Source organism: Primulina tabacum, chromosome 18, assembly GCF_025594145.1.
Source record: "Primulina tabacum isolate GXHZ01 chromosome 18, ASM2559414v2, whole genome shotgun sequence".
NCBI lineage: Eukaryota > Viridiplantae > Streptophyta > Magnoliopsida > Lamiales > Gesneriaceae > Primulina > Primulina tabacum.
The window spans coordinates 23,287,314-23,303,374 of record NC_134567.1 but is presented as its reverse complement, the minus strand read 5'-3'; the positions used below and the strand labels follow the sequence as shown (position 1 = coordinate 23,303,374).

Below are 16,061 nucleotides of genomic sequence, written 5' to 3'. Positions count from 1 at the left end.
GAGATTGGAGAGATCGAAATCATAATCCAAGAACAATAACTGTAGAACCGATAACCACGGACTCCCAGTGGACTGAGGAGACTGATTGCATGAAAATATAAATTCATAATTAATGATACTGCAGATTTATTAAATCAAATAAAATAAAACCATCTTGTATTATATATTAGAAGAAATTACTAAAACACGCAATAATAAATAATAAATTTCATATTAACTAATAATTTATTTGTGGATAATGGATATAAATATATGAAAATTAAGTTTTAATGAATCTGAGCAATTTATTTGTAATTTGTAGAGAAACTAATTAACACGTTCAATCAATTACTCTTTTATTTTTGAACAGGTCTCTTGTGAGACGGTATCACGAATCTTTATCTGTGAGACGGGTCAATCCTATCGATATTCACAATAAAAAGTAATATTTTTTCATGGATGACCCAAATAAGAGACCCGTCTCACAAAATACGACCTGTGAGACCGTCTCACACAAATTTTTGCTTTTAATTTTTCAGAAACTTCATACAACACCATTGATAATTGGTATATCCATCATCCACAAGATAATAGAAACCTTAAAAATTATACAAAAATTCACGAGTTTGTCTTCGCTACATCACAGAGCTATCTTATCTTTAACAAAATTATAGTAAATGAATCATACCACTAAGAAGCAAGAACAACCAAATCATTTCTCCTACTTACAACATCTCTTCGAACTCTATCATCGCTCGCTCATCTTTTCCAATCAATCAATACATAAATAAATGGCATATCTTGTTAGCACACTCCTACTACATTAGTAGAAATTTCACCTTTGAACGTTTGATGTTTATGTTTGTCTTCTGAAAATACACGAACTTTATATGAGCGACGTCTATAGCCCCTCAATACTCCTATCATTAAAAAAACTATCATAAGTATATTATAAGATATAAACTAACTTATATAAAATATAATAAACTAATTAAAATACCTTAAAATATTTCCTTCTCTCATCCGTAGAGTCATCGGGCACTGCCTCGGGTTTCTTAAGTATTTCTCCTTGAAGGCTAATTAGAGCATTTATCAGTTTTTAAAATTATCTACTAATTATTTCCCCGGGACGTTCAAAAATTATGTTCACATGTACTTTGAAATAATAAAATTATTATTATTCTATAAATTTAAGAACAATGATCCAAAACCAATTTACTAATTGCAGTATGTTCAACAAAAAAAATAACATTATTATGTATTTCTTTTTCCTGGTTAGTTTTTGTTGTTGTTAAACTTAATCTTGTTATAACTGCAAATATATTGAAAAGAATATATATTAGCTGGTTTATACCCAACAAATTCACACAACAATTTGCTAAAGACTCGGCCATTTTATAATAATGTTGTTGAAACATATACTATATTTTAAAAACATCATTTTCATTTAGAGTTGTTAATTTGGCTTGAGTTTGACTTATCGATCCGCTCCGTCACACAATTTAAGTGGGTTGGATCAAAATTTTTCTACTAATTTTTAGACGGACCTAGATGGGCCAACCCACATGGTAGCATGCCTAAGCGGGCTTAAGTTGACCCAACAGGCCTGGAAAGAATTTTTTAAAATAATATATTATGGATTTACGGTTACATATATATTTTTAAATGAAAGTTGTGAATTTTTTTGTATTAATTATTTTATATAAAATACAGACGTATGAAATAACAATTAGAAGTTTTATTGATATTTTTTATATTTATTTATGAAATGAAATTTGCTATTAATTATAATGATTTTTCGTTTTTCTTTATTTATTTTTATTTTTTGTCCGCCGGCTCAACTAATCTGCAACCTTCTTGGGGCTTTTCACTGTTTACTGTGAATGAAATAATAAATTAAATAAGTAACGCATAATGCAAGTCACGCCCACTCGATATGTGGGGACTCGAACGCTAATCATCTTCTTAATCGTTATTGAGATAATTGGATCAATGTAAATAATCAGGGTCTAATAATTTTTTTTTAACATGCGGAATGTAATGAGATTCAATCTAATATACATATCAGTATTAAAGTACAAATCTTGTACTATATATATATACAATCATTCAACTAAGGTTTAACAAGTAAATGTCAAGTGTCCAAACACTATCTCTAATCCAAGTCCGTAGTCTCCACTCTAGTCACGATCTATCTTCATTTTTTCGACCCTGATCCTGTCCCACCTGTTGCCATGCACACATACAAACACGACAACAGCCGGATAACTCCGGTGAGATATATATCCCAGTATAAACAATGTAAACATGCAGTCATATAAAAGCATATATAAAAGCATGAAACACATATCAATAACAAGTATCAAATCTGTACAATATGTATCAATACAAACTCTGAATCAAACTCTGTGACTCCTAAACTCTGACTCGATTCATCCTCATATAGGGATCCCGATCTGAATAAGAACGCAACGTTCTCCCATCTACTTTACCCTAGCTAGATGGTGGTACGTTCTTAGTCCCAGACTTTGGCTGTCTATATTGAAGATTTGCAATAGGAGTCGGTCTTCTCCTCAGTCTATCAATATATATCCCAAAAGTCCAGTGACTTGGCGGTTCTGCCATGGCGGTTCTGCCAAAGACTAGGCGAATCTGCCCAACTCTAACTCATGCTTTGCTACAATTAAATAGAGTAAGCATATCAATATCAAGCATTGCAAATATCAAATGCAATGATAATTCAGTATGTGATTTTGGGAAACTCAAGTCAAATCTAACTCGAGTTGTGCAATCCCGAATCAACATTTATTTATACCTTTCTTTCTGTCAATCTGACTCTGTCGAAGTCCTGAACTCAAATCTGTCAATACTCAATCTGACAATAACAATAACGAGGAATACAATATCAATACCCCACTCAATCAATACTGGATATAATCAGAATTGAATCAAATTCTGTTTCAACAGCATCACTGTACAATCTCAATATACCCAGCAATATCCATCAACAGATATCAATTCCAACATCTCATAATCGATACAATACAAATATGATATCAAATCTCAATCAAATCAACTCAGAAAATCATAGCAATTCTATACGGTATCCGTTCTTCAATCCGGTTTCGATTATACGATGTCTAACATATCAGAAACACCATATATGAATCATATCTGATTCCTTCAACATCATATTTTCAAATCCTATCAGAACATAAGAAAACTTACGTCCAGTTGAAGCCTGTGTCGATAGGAACTCAGTACTGAAGTCGGATTCAAAATCAGGCGGGCGGATCAAAATCTAAAGGCGTAAGGATTTTTATCAATCTTTCTCGTTTTCCTTTCTTCGTTTTCAAGCAATTCTGAAGGATGAACTCATATATATATCCTAACTTGCATGTCTATGAAACGTGGCTCATTTTCTTCAATTCTAGTTGGCGCTCGGGCGGTTATAAATTTCCGCCCGGGCGCTTTCTCGGCGCTCGGGCGGTTGAAGCTTACCGTCCGGGCGCGGCTTTCTCTGTCCAAGCACTTTCGGATTTCACCCTTGGCGCTCGGGCGGTCACAAACTACCGCCCGGGCGCCACTTCTTCTGCCCGAAACATGTTCATATTGAACATTGGCGCTCGGGCGGTCATTTTCTACCGCTCGGGCGCCAATAGTTCTGTCCAAAAATAGCACCCTTCATATGCTTTGGCCAATCTGGTTTCGACTAACCCGTCTATAATCATATCAGTTTATAATCAATAATCTCAGATTTATAGAATTAAAATCTCGGGCATTACATTTCTCCCCCCCTAAGATACGATTTCGTCCTCGAAATCACATGCAATCAATCATATCAATAAGAAGGTATATAACAGAAACTGAATAGGAAACTCACATCAGTTAAATAATTCTGGGAATTCCTGTCTCATATCTGATTCAGTCTCCCAAGTAGCTTCTTAAGTGCCATGACGAGTCTATTGAACTTTCACAAGAGGAATAGTCTTCGTTCTAAGTTGCTTTTCCTTACGATCGATAATCTGGATCGGTTTTTTAACATAACTTAGACTTTCATCAAGTTCTGTCTCGTCCGGCTGACTAATGTGAGAATCATCAGTGAGATATTTCCGCAGCATAGATACATGAAAGACGTCATGTATCCCTGACATTGAAGGCGGTAATGCGAGTCGATAGGCACGATCTCCTATCTTCTCGAGAATCTCATATGGACCAACGTATCGTGGAGACAACTTTTCCTTCTTGCCAAATCTGACAACTCCTCTGAAAGGTGAAATCTTCAAAAATACTCTGTCTCCTGCCTCAAATACCAACGGTCTACGTCGAATGTTGGCATATTTGGCTTGTCTGTCCTGTGCTGCCTTCATTCTTTTCTGAATTACTTTCACTTTCTCTGTCATATCTTTGATCATATCAGGTCCAATCTCAGGAATCTCAGAGATATCATCCCAATACAAAGGGGATCGACACTTCTTTCCGTACAACGCTTCAAATGGTGCCATCTCAATACTCATCTGATAGCTGTTGTTGTATGAAAACTCACAAAGTGACAATGCATCTTGCCAATTAGTGCTAAAATCAAGCACTACGGCTCTCAGCATATCCTCCAGTATCTGGATAGTCCGCTCTGACTATCCATCGGTCTGTGGATGATATGCGGTACTCAGATGTAACTTCGTACCTTGAGCCTGTTGCAAACTCTGCCTGAAGTGCGAAGTAAACCGAGGATCACGGTCTGAAACAATCGACTTTGGCACTCCGTGCAATCTGACCACCTATATGACATAAATATTGACCATCTGGTCATATCTGTATGTCATTTTGTATGGAATAAAGCATGCAGATTTGGTCAATCGATCAATCACGACCCAAATCGCATCCCAACCTCTGGAGGAACGTGGTAATTGCGTCACAAAATCCATGGAAATGTGATCCCATTTCCATTCAGGAATGGACAAACTCTGTAACAATCCTCCTGGTTTCTTTCTTTCTGCTTTCACCTGTTGGCAATTCAGACACTTGGCTACAAAGTCAGTAACATCAGATTTCATCTGTTTCCAACAATATTGTGTCTTCAAATCATTATACATTTTCATGCCACCAGGATGAATGCTAAAACGACTGTTGTGAGCTTCTGTCAATATCTGTTGTCTCAAATCTGAAACATTCGGCACAACAATACCGTTATTTACATACAAAACACCATCACAAACCTGATACTCCGATTGATGTCCAGCTCTGACCATAGCAATCGAATTCTGTACATTCTGATCAACTTTCTGTGCATCTTTGATTCTCAATATCAATTCTGGTTCAGCTCGAATTGCATATAATCTCAGAGGCTGACAATCTGTTTCAAAAGCTAATCCGGACAAACAGCAATCTTCTATCAAATTCGAGACACCAATCGTCGATAAGGATAAGGAACATACCTTTCGACTCAGTGCATCTGTTGCTGCGTTGGATTTCCCCGGATAGTACTTGATTTCACAATCAAAGTCTTTCAATAAGTCAAGCCATCTTCGCTGCCTCATATTCAATTCGGACTGTGAAAACAGATACTTCAGGCTCTTATGATCAGAATAAATTTCAAACTTTTCACCGTACAGATAATGTCGTCATATCTTCAACGCAAAGACGATGGCTGCCAATTCAAGATCATGAATTGGGTAGCGAGTCTCGTGTGGTTTTAGCTGTCTCGAGGCATACGCAATAACATGCCCTCGCTGCATCAGAATACAACCCAATCCTTGGTGAGATGCATCACCATAAACCACAAAGTCACCAGTACCTGATGGAATCGTCAAGATCGGAGCACTGGTCAATGTTTTCTTCAATTCAAGAAAACTGGTCTCACATTCTTCAGACCAGACAAATGGAGCATTTTTCTGAGTCAACTGAGTAATAGGTTTGGAAATACTCGAAAAATCTTTAATAAATCGACGATAATATCCTGCCAGACCCATAAAACTGCGAATCTCGGGCACTGATGTCGGTCTCGGCCAAGAAATCACTGCCTCAACTTTACTGGGATCAACTGATATACCATCTCCGGATATAATATGTCCCAGAAATACAACCTGTCTCAATCAGAACTCACATTTCGACAGTTTGGCATACAATTTCTCAGCCCTCAAAATTTTCAACACAGTTCTCAGATGATCAGCATGCTCAATCATATTCTTCGAATATATCAAAATGTCATCAATGAATATAATAACAAAATCGTCAAGATATCTCTGAAAAACACGGTTCATTAATCCCATAAATACAGCCGGTGCATTCGTCAACCCAAACGGCATGACAATAAACTCATAATGTCCATACCTGGTTCTGAATGCAGTCTTCGAGATATCAGAATCCCTGACTCTCAGCTGATGGTATCCAGATCTCAGATCGATCTTGGAATATACAGATGAACCCTGCAACTGATCAAATAAATCATCAATACGAGGCAAAGGATATTTGTTTTTTACCATAGCCTTGTTCAGTTGCCGGTAGTCGATACAGAGTCTCATCGAACCGTCTTTCTTTCTCACAAACAGTACTGGAGCACCCCAAGGCAACACACTCGGTCTGATATATCCCTTGGCCAATAGATCCTCCAACTGTTCTTTCAACTCTTTCAATTCAATCGGTGCCATTCTGTACGGAGCCCTCGAAATCGGAACTGTACCTGGCATCAACTCAATACTGAAGTCTATCTCTCGAATCGGAGGCAATCATCTGGAAAGACATCAGCAACCTCACATACCACTGGAAAATCCGCCAATGATGGACTCGATTTCAGTAAATCAACTGAATATACAAGGAATCCTTCTGCTCCTTTCTGTAACAATCGGGTCATAGACAATACGGATATCAAAGAAATTCTAGATCGAGAAACCTTACCGTAGAATTTCCACTCGTCAGCCATATCTGGTCTGAATCTCACAATCTTGTGGAAACAATCAACAGTAGCTCTGTACTTGGTCAGCATATCAATACCGATAATACAGTCAAAATCAGACAATCCAAGTACGATGCAATCTAACTCAATCTCATGCCCGTCATACTTTAGTATACAATGCTTCACAGAATTTACTGATATCAAACCTGTCCCCAACGGAGAAGAGACAGACACTACAGCAGATAAAGACTCTACAGGCAATGCATGACTCAATGCAAATTTCTCAGAAATAAATATATGAGAAGCACCGGTATCAATCAATACATAAGTAGGGTAACCAAAAATAAAACCGTTACCTGCAACAACATCATCTGGTGCCTCCTGAGCCTGCTCCTCTGTCAAAGCGAATACTCTGGCCTGCTGTCTAGGAGGCTGGCTCACTATCTGGCTACCTCCGGGCCTCTGCTGTGACTGATCTGGGGCTGGCTGAAACGAATGAACAGCAGCGGATCGTCTATCAGTCTGCGCCGCTGATCCAGATGATTCGGCTCCCTGGGATCTTTGGGAACCTCTCTGTGGACACACCCTAGCAAAGTGTCCCCGTTGTTTGCAGATGTTGCAACTACCAGTCACTCCCTGGCATTGCTCGGTCGGATGTCTCCCTCCGCAAGTTCTGCAGTACACTCCAGTATAGCTCTGGCTCTATCGAGAACCACCCGAGCTAGATGAACTGCTCCCTGATTTCTTGAACTGCTTTCCTCGGGCTTTCAAGAAATTTTTCTTTCCACTACTGCTGCTGCCACCCTCAAATCTGGGAGGTGGTTGTTGTGGTCTTGGTGCTGGAGGAACATAGGAAGCTCCTTTCTGTCTAATCAGACCAGCTTCGGCTCCTTTTGCTCTATTCAGGGCGTCAGCGAAACTATTCGGTCGCCCAGTGTTCACCAATGTAAAGATCTCGGGGTTCAAACCATTGATGTACTGATCAGCAATAGCTTCTTCATTCTCGGCCACATGTGGAGCAAATCTCAACAAGGTAGAGAACTTGGTCACATACTCTTCAACGTTCAACTGCCCCTGTCTCAGATTGGCAAATTCTGCCCCCTTGTCTTTCCTGTACGACACTGGGAAGAATCTCTGATAAAACTCAGTTCTAAAAACTTGCCAGGTAATAGTCGTACCTCGGTGCTCCAATGCCCGCTTCGTTGTAATCCACCAGTTCTTGGCAACATCATGCAACTGGTGCCCAATCAGTCGAACTCTACGCTCATCAGTGTAATCTAACGAATCAAACAGCATTTCTATGTCATCTAACCAGCTCTCACAATCAACAGAAGTCTCTGTCCCTTTCAGGGTTGGCGGTTTAAATGACTGAAACCTCTTCAACAGTGTTTCCATTGGAGTTGCTGTCACATCCATTGGAGGATTCGAAGTACTACCCTGTTCTGGTACTCTTCGAGGAGGCATATCTGATTATCAAAAGGGTTGGCACCCAAATACAACAAATTTGTTTCAGTCCTCCTCCGGATCATCTTACTGCTGATCAAGAATCGGTTCTGATTCATTCTCAATAACACATGTTTTCAAATCAAATCAGATAAACAGATAAACATGCATTATAAAGTAGTAAATCATGCTAGTAATCAAAAGCAAGGAAAGAAAACTCAATCTACCCCGCTCACTAGCTCCTATCTCAATCTAAAGGATCTATCGCTCTGATACCACCTGTTGTGGGGACCCGGACGCTAATCATCTTCTTAATCGTTATTGGGATAATTGGATCAATGTAAATAATCTGGGTCTAATTTTTTTTTTTTAACATGCGGAATGTAATGGGATTCAATCTAATATACATATCAGTATTAAAGTACAAATCTTGTACTATATATATATACAATCATTCAACTAAGGTTTAACAACTAAATGTCAAGTGTCCAAACCCTATCTCCAATCCAAGTCCGTAGTCTCCACTCTAGTCACGATCTATCTTCATTTTCTCGACCCTGATCCTGTCTCACATGTTGCCATGCACACATACAAACACGACAACAGCCGGATAACTCCGGTGAGATATATATATCCCAGTATAAACAATGTAAACATGCAGTCATATAAAAGCATATATAAAAGCATGAAACACATATCAATAACAAGTATCAAATCTGTACAATATGTATCAATACAAACTCTGAATCAAACTCTGTGACTCCTAAACTCTGACTCGATTCATCCTCATATAGGGATCCCGATCTGAATAAGAACGCAACGTTCTCCCATCTACTTTACCCTAGCTAGATGGTGGTACGTTCTTAGTCCCAGACTTTGGCTGTCTATATTGAAGATTTGCAATAGGAGTCGGTCTTCTCCTCAGTCTATCAATATATATCCCAAAAGTCCAGTGACTTGGCGGTTCTGCCATGGCGGTTCTGCCAAAGACTAGGCGAATCTGCCCAACTCTAACTCATGCTTTGCTACAATTAAATAGAGTAAGCATATCAATATCAAGCATTGCAAATATCAAATGCAATGATAATTCAGTATGTGATTTTGGGAAACTCAAGTCAAATCTAACTCGAGTTGTGCAATCCCGAATCAACATTTATTTATACCTTTCTTTCTGTCAATCTGACTCTGTCGAAGTCCTGAACTCAAATCTGTCAATACTCAATCTGACAATAACAATAACGAGGAATACAATATCAATACCCCACTCAATCAATACTGGATATAATCAGAATTGAATCAAATTCTGTTTCAACAGCATCACTGTACAATCTCAATATACCCAGCAATATCCATCAACAGATATCAATTCCAACATCTCATAATCGATACAATACAAATATGATATCAAATCTCAATCAAATCAACTCAGAAAATCATAGCAATTCTATACGGTATCCGTTCTTCAATCCGGTTTCGATTATACGATGTCTAACATATCAGAAACACCATATATGAATCATATCTGATTCCTTCAACATCATATTTTCAAATCCTATCAGAACATAAGAAAACTTACGTCCAGTTGAAGCCTGCGTCGATAGGAACTCAGTACTGAAGTCGGATTCAAAATCAGGCGGGCGGATCAAAATCTAAAGGCGTAAGGATTTTTATCAATCTTTCTCGTTTTCCTTTCTTCGTTTTCAAGCAATTCTGAAGGATGAACTCATATATATATCCTAACTTGCATGTCTATGAAACGTGGCTCATTTTCTTCAATTCTAGTTGGCGCTCGGGCGGTTATAAATTTCCGCCCGGGCACTTGCTCGGCGCTCGGGCGGTTGAAGCTTACCGCCCGGGCGCGGCTTTCTCTATCCAAGCACTTTCGGATTTCACCCTTGGCGCTCGGGCGGTCACAAACTACCGCCCGGGTGCCACTTCCTCTGCCCGAAACATGTTCTTATTGAACATTGGCGTTCGGGCGGTCATTTTCTACCGCTCGGGCGCCAATAGTTCTGTCCAAAAATGGCACCCTTCATATGGTTTGGTCAATCTGGTCTCGGACTAACCCGTCTATAATCATATCAGTTCATAATCAATAATCTCAGATTAATAGAATTAAAATCTCGGGCATTACACGATATGAATGACTTGCATTATTTTAAAAAAAAAGTCACGTCAATTCAGTAAGCGTGATACATTAATTTTACAATCGTTTTTTTTTTGTTTTATTTTATCAAATTAATATAATTAATACAATAAACATTGAAAAACCCACCTTTCTTGGGTTGGGGATTTCAATTCTTAATTAAATTAAATAATCAATCAAGACATAAAAATCAAAAGAACATCATTCGACACACACAAATCCTAAATTATATAAAATTTCAAAAAAAACACAAAAAAAATGAGATTTTATACAGAGAAATTTAGGTATTATTTTCGAGAGGAGTGAGAAAAAATACAATGAGTGGAAGAGGAAGGAGACATAAAATTCGAGCCGGAGAAAAGATTGTAGAAGACGATATAGATGAGAAGAAGAAAGATATGATTTATCATGTTAAAAAAAAATAAAATTATGAGGATAATTTTGGTAGATAAAAAATGAGATAAAAAATGGAATGAAATTATGATTCCTTGATATCTACTAAGACATCACTATTCCCATGAATTTGAGAGTAGATATTCCATAGGAACGAAGGTTTTTATTTTTAAGCATAATCTTACATTCACAAAACCATAGATGAAGTTATCAAATACTGACATCAGCATAAGATGAAGTCGATAACCTCATCTCACCAACATCCTAACACCATTGAACATGTTAAGCAACTAAAGTTAAAATTATAATCAGCAGAATGTAAAATAAAATACATTAAATAGACAATAGTTTGTTTTTGAAAGATAGAAGATGAAACTTCTAAGTCTCCTTCCTTTTCCTTTGTCAGGACGGATTCCAATACAAAATTTGGTTAATACAACAACTTGTACGACCTCACTTCACCTGGTCGTACTCTAATCACTTAAATTCTTAGCAACTTAACACAAATTCGATCTATCTATTAATAAACAAGTTTCTCACAATTTACAAACGTTCACTCTTCTATCAACTCAACAAAACAACTGATATAGGGAAACACAATAGAACAAAAGTGATCCTAAAAGACTAGATATCGATTTTCAGCATGTGCTTGAAGCCGTTTGATATGTTTCTTTTTCAGAGTGCTTGAGGAGGACTTGATTGCTTTCACAAAGAGGTGTAAATATTTGAATGTTATCGATTGATTCATCGGTCTTCAATATCAGATATTTTGTTCCTTAACTACATGACATTTCAAACATTAACATTTTTTTAAAACGGTCCTCAGTTGTACTATCAGCCGACATACAAACAGAGAATGTCACATATTATTGTCTTATTTTCAAATATAGAATGCGGCAATAACTGATCTTGGACGTTGGCTAAATTCAAAGACCAACCTTTCTATATTGATGATTGGTACAACCTTATAAGGCAGCTTGAAGATGCAACTTAATTGATAAGCTAATTTGATCGTGATAAGGCAACTTGATAGGGTCTTCTGATTATAAGCTTTATGATTGATCGACTAGATTGACCTGAGAATAACCAGCTTGCTTTGATAAGAGTAAGAATGTAAATGAACCAAATCGTTTGTGAGCTATTCGAAGCTCGATTCGAATAAACTCGTTTGAGCTCGTTTAATGAGACTCATTAAGATAAACGAACCAAGTTCAAGCTCTACAATATTCGGCTCGTTAGCTTGTGAACATGTTCGTTAGTAAATTCAAAAGTAATATCTTAGATGAAAAATTATAATTTTGATATTAAATTTATTGATTTAACACATTAATTATGGAATATATAGAAAAATATATTAAATTTATTTATTATAATAAATTGACAAATTTTAATAAGAATATTATATTTTTTCCAAATGTATAATTTAATTTTTTAATGAATTTAATGAATATTTAAATGAACAATTCATATTTATTGAGCTCATTTAGGTTCGATAAAAGCTTGAATAAGCTCGTGAGCCATGAATATATTCGTTAAATAAAGCTCGAGCTCGGCTCGATTATAACAATCCAAGCTCAAACATTCAAGAGTTCGGCTCGACTCGACTCGATTACATACTTAGATAGCAGCTTGTAAGAAATAATTAGCATCCAACTAGATCTTTAGAAACCTTGTGTTAAAATAAGTATCTTGCAAGTTAACCGTCGGTTGCTTGGAGCCTGTATCATTTTAATTTGTAGAAACAATCTTTATTTTAATATAATTTACGTTCTTTTGGAAAAAAAATTTGTCTGCATGTACTAATGCATAATGTACAGATAAAGACATTGATCACACCATAATACATGAAAGATGAAGTCATACATATGATGACGATCATTAACACATATTCTAACTATTGTATATATTCTAATTAACGTGTTTCTAGTCAACTGAGTAACCTAAAAGGAGGATAGAAGCCACTCAAGCTTGAGACTGTCATCTATGATACTGTTTATCACGTTTCATTGATAAAAACATATACAAATATTCAAACATACAGATGTATACTCATATGATGAATTCATAGAACAACTATGCTTAAAGTTTCTAAGTGGTTTCTATTGAATGGATAAATCATTGGTCGTTGTTTAAGAATATATAATTAAAAAAATGTTCAAACTTAAAATGGTGCGAACTAATCCTTTCAAAAACAAAAAAACAAAAAAAAAATTGGTGTGAACTAGGCGTATACGTACAATGAGTCCGAATATAAGGAATGCGACTAACGAACAAATGTAAAACGTTAGGTTGCACTTGGTTTGATGGATTCTAAATCCATGGATTTCAAATATATTAAAATATATATTTGTTGCACAACCTTAGTGAATTTCTACAAAGACACATCTAACATTAAATCACTTCATATCAATACGGTTTTGTAAATTTCCATCATGTTTGGTTGAGTGTTACTTGTTCTTCAGTGAGATATGGAAATCACAATTTGTATAATTTTGTGAAAAGTTTTTCAGTGGGTAATAATCAAATAGTGCTATTTTCCTCCATTTGTCGATCTACTTTTCTCATTTTGCCCTACAAAAGACCCTTATTTTTGTGTAGCATACAAGATTTTTAAATATATAGCTAGGCCACATATATATTCTTTGATTTTCTATACTATGTTACAGAGTACATTATGAATAATTGATATAACAATCTTACGCATAAAATCCATAAATTTAATATGCGAAGATAGTCATATATCCTCTATTCTTTTCAGAATTATAGATTAGAGTTTCAATATAAACTTGAAAATGTAATCAAATTAAACTTTGATATTTGTAATAATAATATATTTAGCTGAATTAAGCTAAAAGTACAAGAGAAAAATTAAAGTTGTCAAAACTAATAGTTTTTTTTCTCACATTCAACTATGTTTAAGGAAATCATCCACCTTAGTGTTAACCGAGGAAGACAAAAACTTCATGCACATAGGTGAATTAACACCAGACAGGGCCAATATAGCACCAGGTATTCCCCACAGATCAATCCTGAGGCAACCCCTGGTCCATATTCCTTCGAACCCTTCTTAAGAATCAAGCTTCCAATACACGTCTATGGCGAAATACGCCCCTAGATAGAACGGTATAGCCATGCACATGGGGCTTGGTATGAACTTGTGAATCTTGACGCCACGTTTCTTCAAGATTTAGATCAGCACATTTATCACCACAGCCGAGACAAAGAACATAGTCATCAGGGTCAAGCAGTGCTTGGGTAGTGCGGAGAAACCTTCCACTCCTTACTTGGTGATTGCACGATACATATTGGTGAAGGCGAATGGAGCAGGATATGAGTACTTTCACCTCCGACATCATATGTTTTGTAGAAGAACCAGAAAACTAGAGGTGACATGATACAGCCAATGGCTGAGCCATAAACTTGGCTGAAAAACAGAGCGGGGTGATGATAGAGTTAAGTATCCAGTCTTGAAATCTTGCATTAGATCAGAAGCTGTGGCACAGCGCTCATCATCACACCGCAAGAGGCGATCCCAGCAACCAACCCACCATGTTCTAAGCCGACCAGAAAATGAGGATTGCCAGTTTTCCGTAGTTTGAGGCCAACGACCAGTCCGTTAGTCCGCAACCATAGGCGTTGCAGAAGGCTAGAATGGGTGCGACAGTGTAGGCTACAAGTATGTAGTACCATTTTAGCTGATGAAGTATCATAGGTATTAATCCCACTGGTAAGGCTGGCCAAAACGATGTATCCAGTTGTGGCAGCTGCATTTGGGATTTGATATTTCAAGAAATATTCTTTTCGCCTTTTTTCATCATAGTCTCCAATCTGCTGCTCTTCCTCCATGCTGTCATTTACATGTTTCTGTTCTGATTGTTGTGCCCTGAAATTTTTTACAGTGACTATCACCATATAGACTACATGAAATAAGTCGTCCAAGCATCATTGAAAAAGCAATAAAGACATGTTCAAGAAAATCCAATCGCCGATCAAATAATTTTTACAAGGAACGAGATTGAAAGGACTCAAGAAAGTAACAGAGAAGACGATGTTAGAGGTTATAATTACAGATTACTTACCCTGTATCCTTTAATACCGTGAATACCGCTCGCTTTAAGACCAGCCTCATACCAGCTACCATCCTTGGTCTGGATTAACGGCAACATTACTCCACAAGAATGAATAGCGCCAAGGAGTAACGATATATTAACCATGTGAGGGCAGATCAAACCAGAACAAAGTTAAAAAAAATAATCATATAAGAAGAATCCCACAAGTTAACTACCAGCTAGCTCCACGTCAAATGACGGTTATACATAAACTTGGCTTTTAAATCAATCCTTGTCCCTAAGAACTTCGTTTTGTATGATTCAAAAGCAAACACAGACCAAACCTTTGTTTCAAAGCTTGGAGACCAAATGCCGGAAAGCTGTCGAATCCACAGCCGTCACCAGCAGGGAAGAACAACCACTTGAAACATGCGAACAGAAAGCTACCAACGAAGGATTTGAAAATACACCAGACTTGTTTCTTGTTTAGCTTGGCTCCTTTTAGGAATGTGAAAACTGTTGATAAGGTATGCAGAGGCAGTTCCACTTGGATATGACAATTTGTACTTCAAGATCATCACCTAAAATTTCAAAACTCCAAGTAACTATGACACAAACTTGAACCATGATAAAAGGATTTATGTGTTCTAAAGGAAACAAATCGTGATCAAACCTTTCTGAGTGGTATTATTGAGAACAAACCCACAAAGCTAACACCAAAAAGGTATCCAATCATCCATCCAACAGAGAGTTCCTTCACATTAATCGCCTCGCTTCCAGCTCCGGGCAATCTTAGGATTCATTGCAACCAGATAACTTGCTGTCCCACCTGCACATATCATCATTCGACGTTAATGGATATATTCATCGTGCATCATTAATAAATTTCTTAGCTTATTTATAAGGATATTTGTACATGGATACAAGATTAAAAAAAAAATTCAAACACAGACCAAACCTTTGCATGTTGCGTCTCTTTTCGATCAATTCAAATTTTATTTTACCCACATTTTTATTTTATTTATTTATTTAAAAAAAATCGCATTTTCTAGTATCAACTTATATCACCCCTACTTCAACGGAGTGTTGGCGTTGCGTCGGAAATAGATGAGGAAATATCGAAGTACTTGATGATGTTTTTTTAGTATATTTTCACTGT

The 16,061-nt window shown here is 36.9% G+C and overlaps 1 pseudogene; it reads right to left on the bottom strand.

Annotated features, from left to right (window-relative positions):
* Window positions 1-13,758: 13,758 nt before the first annotated feature.
* Window positions 13,759-15,719, bottom strand: LOC142532380 (putative metal-nicotianamine transporter YSL7; annotated as a pseudogene).
* Window positions 15,720-16,061: the final 342 nt, after the last annotated feature.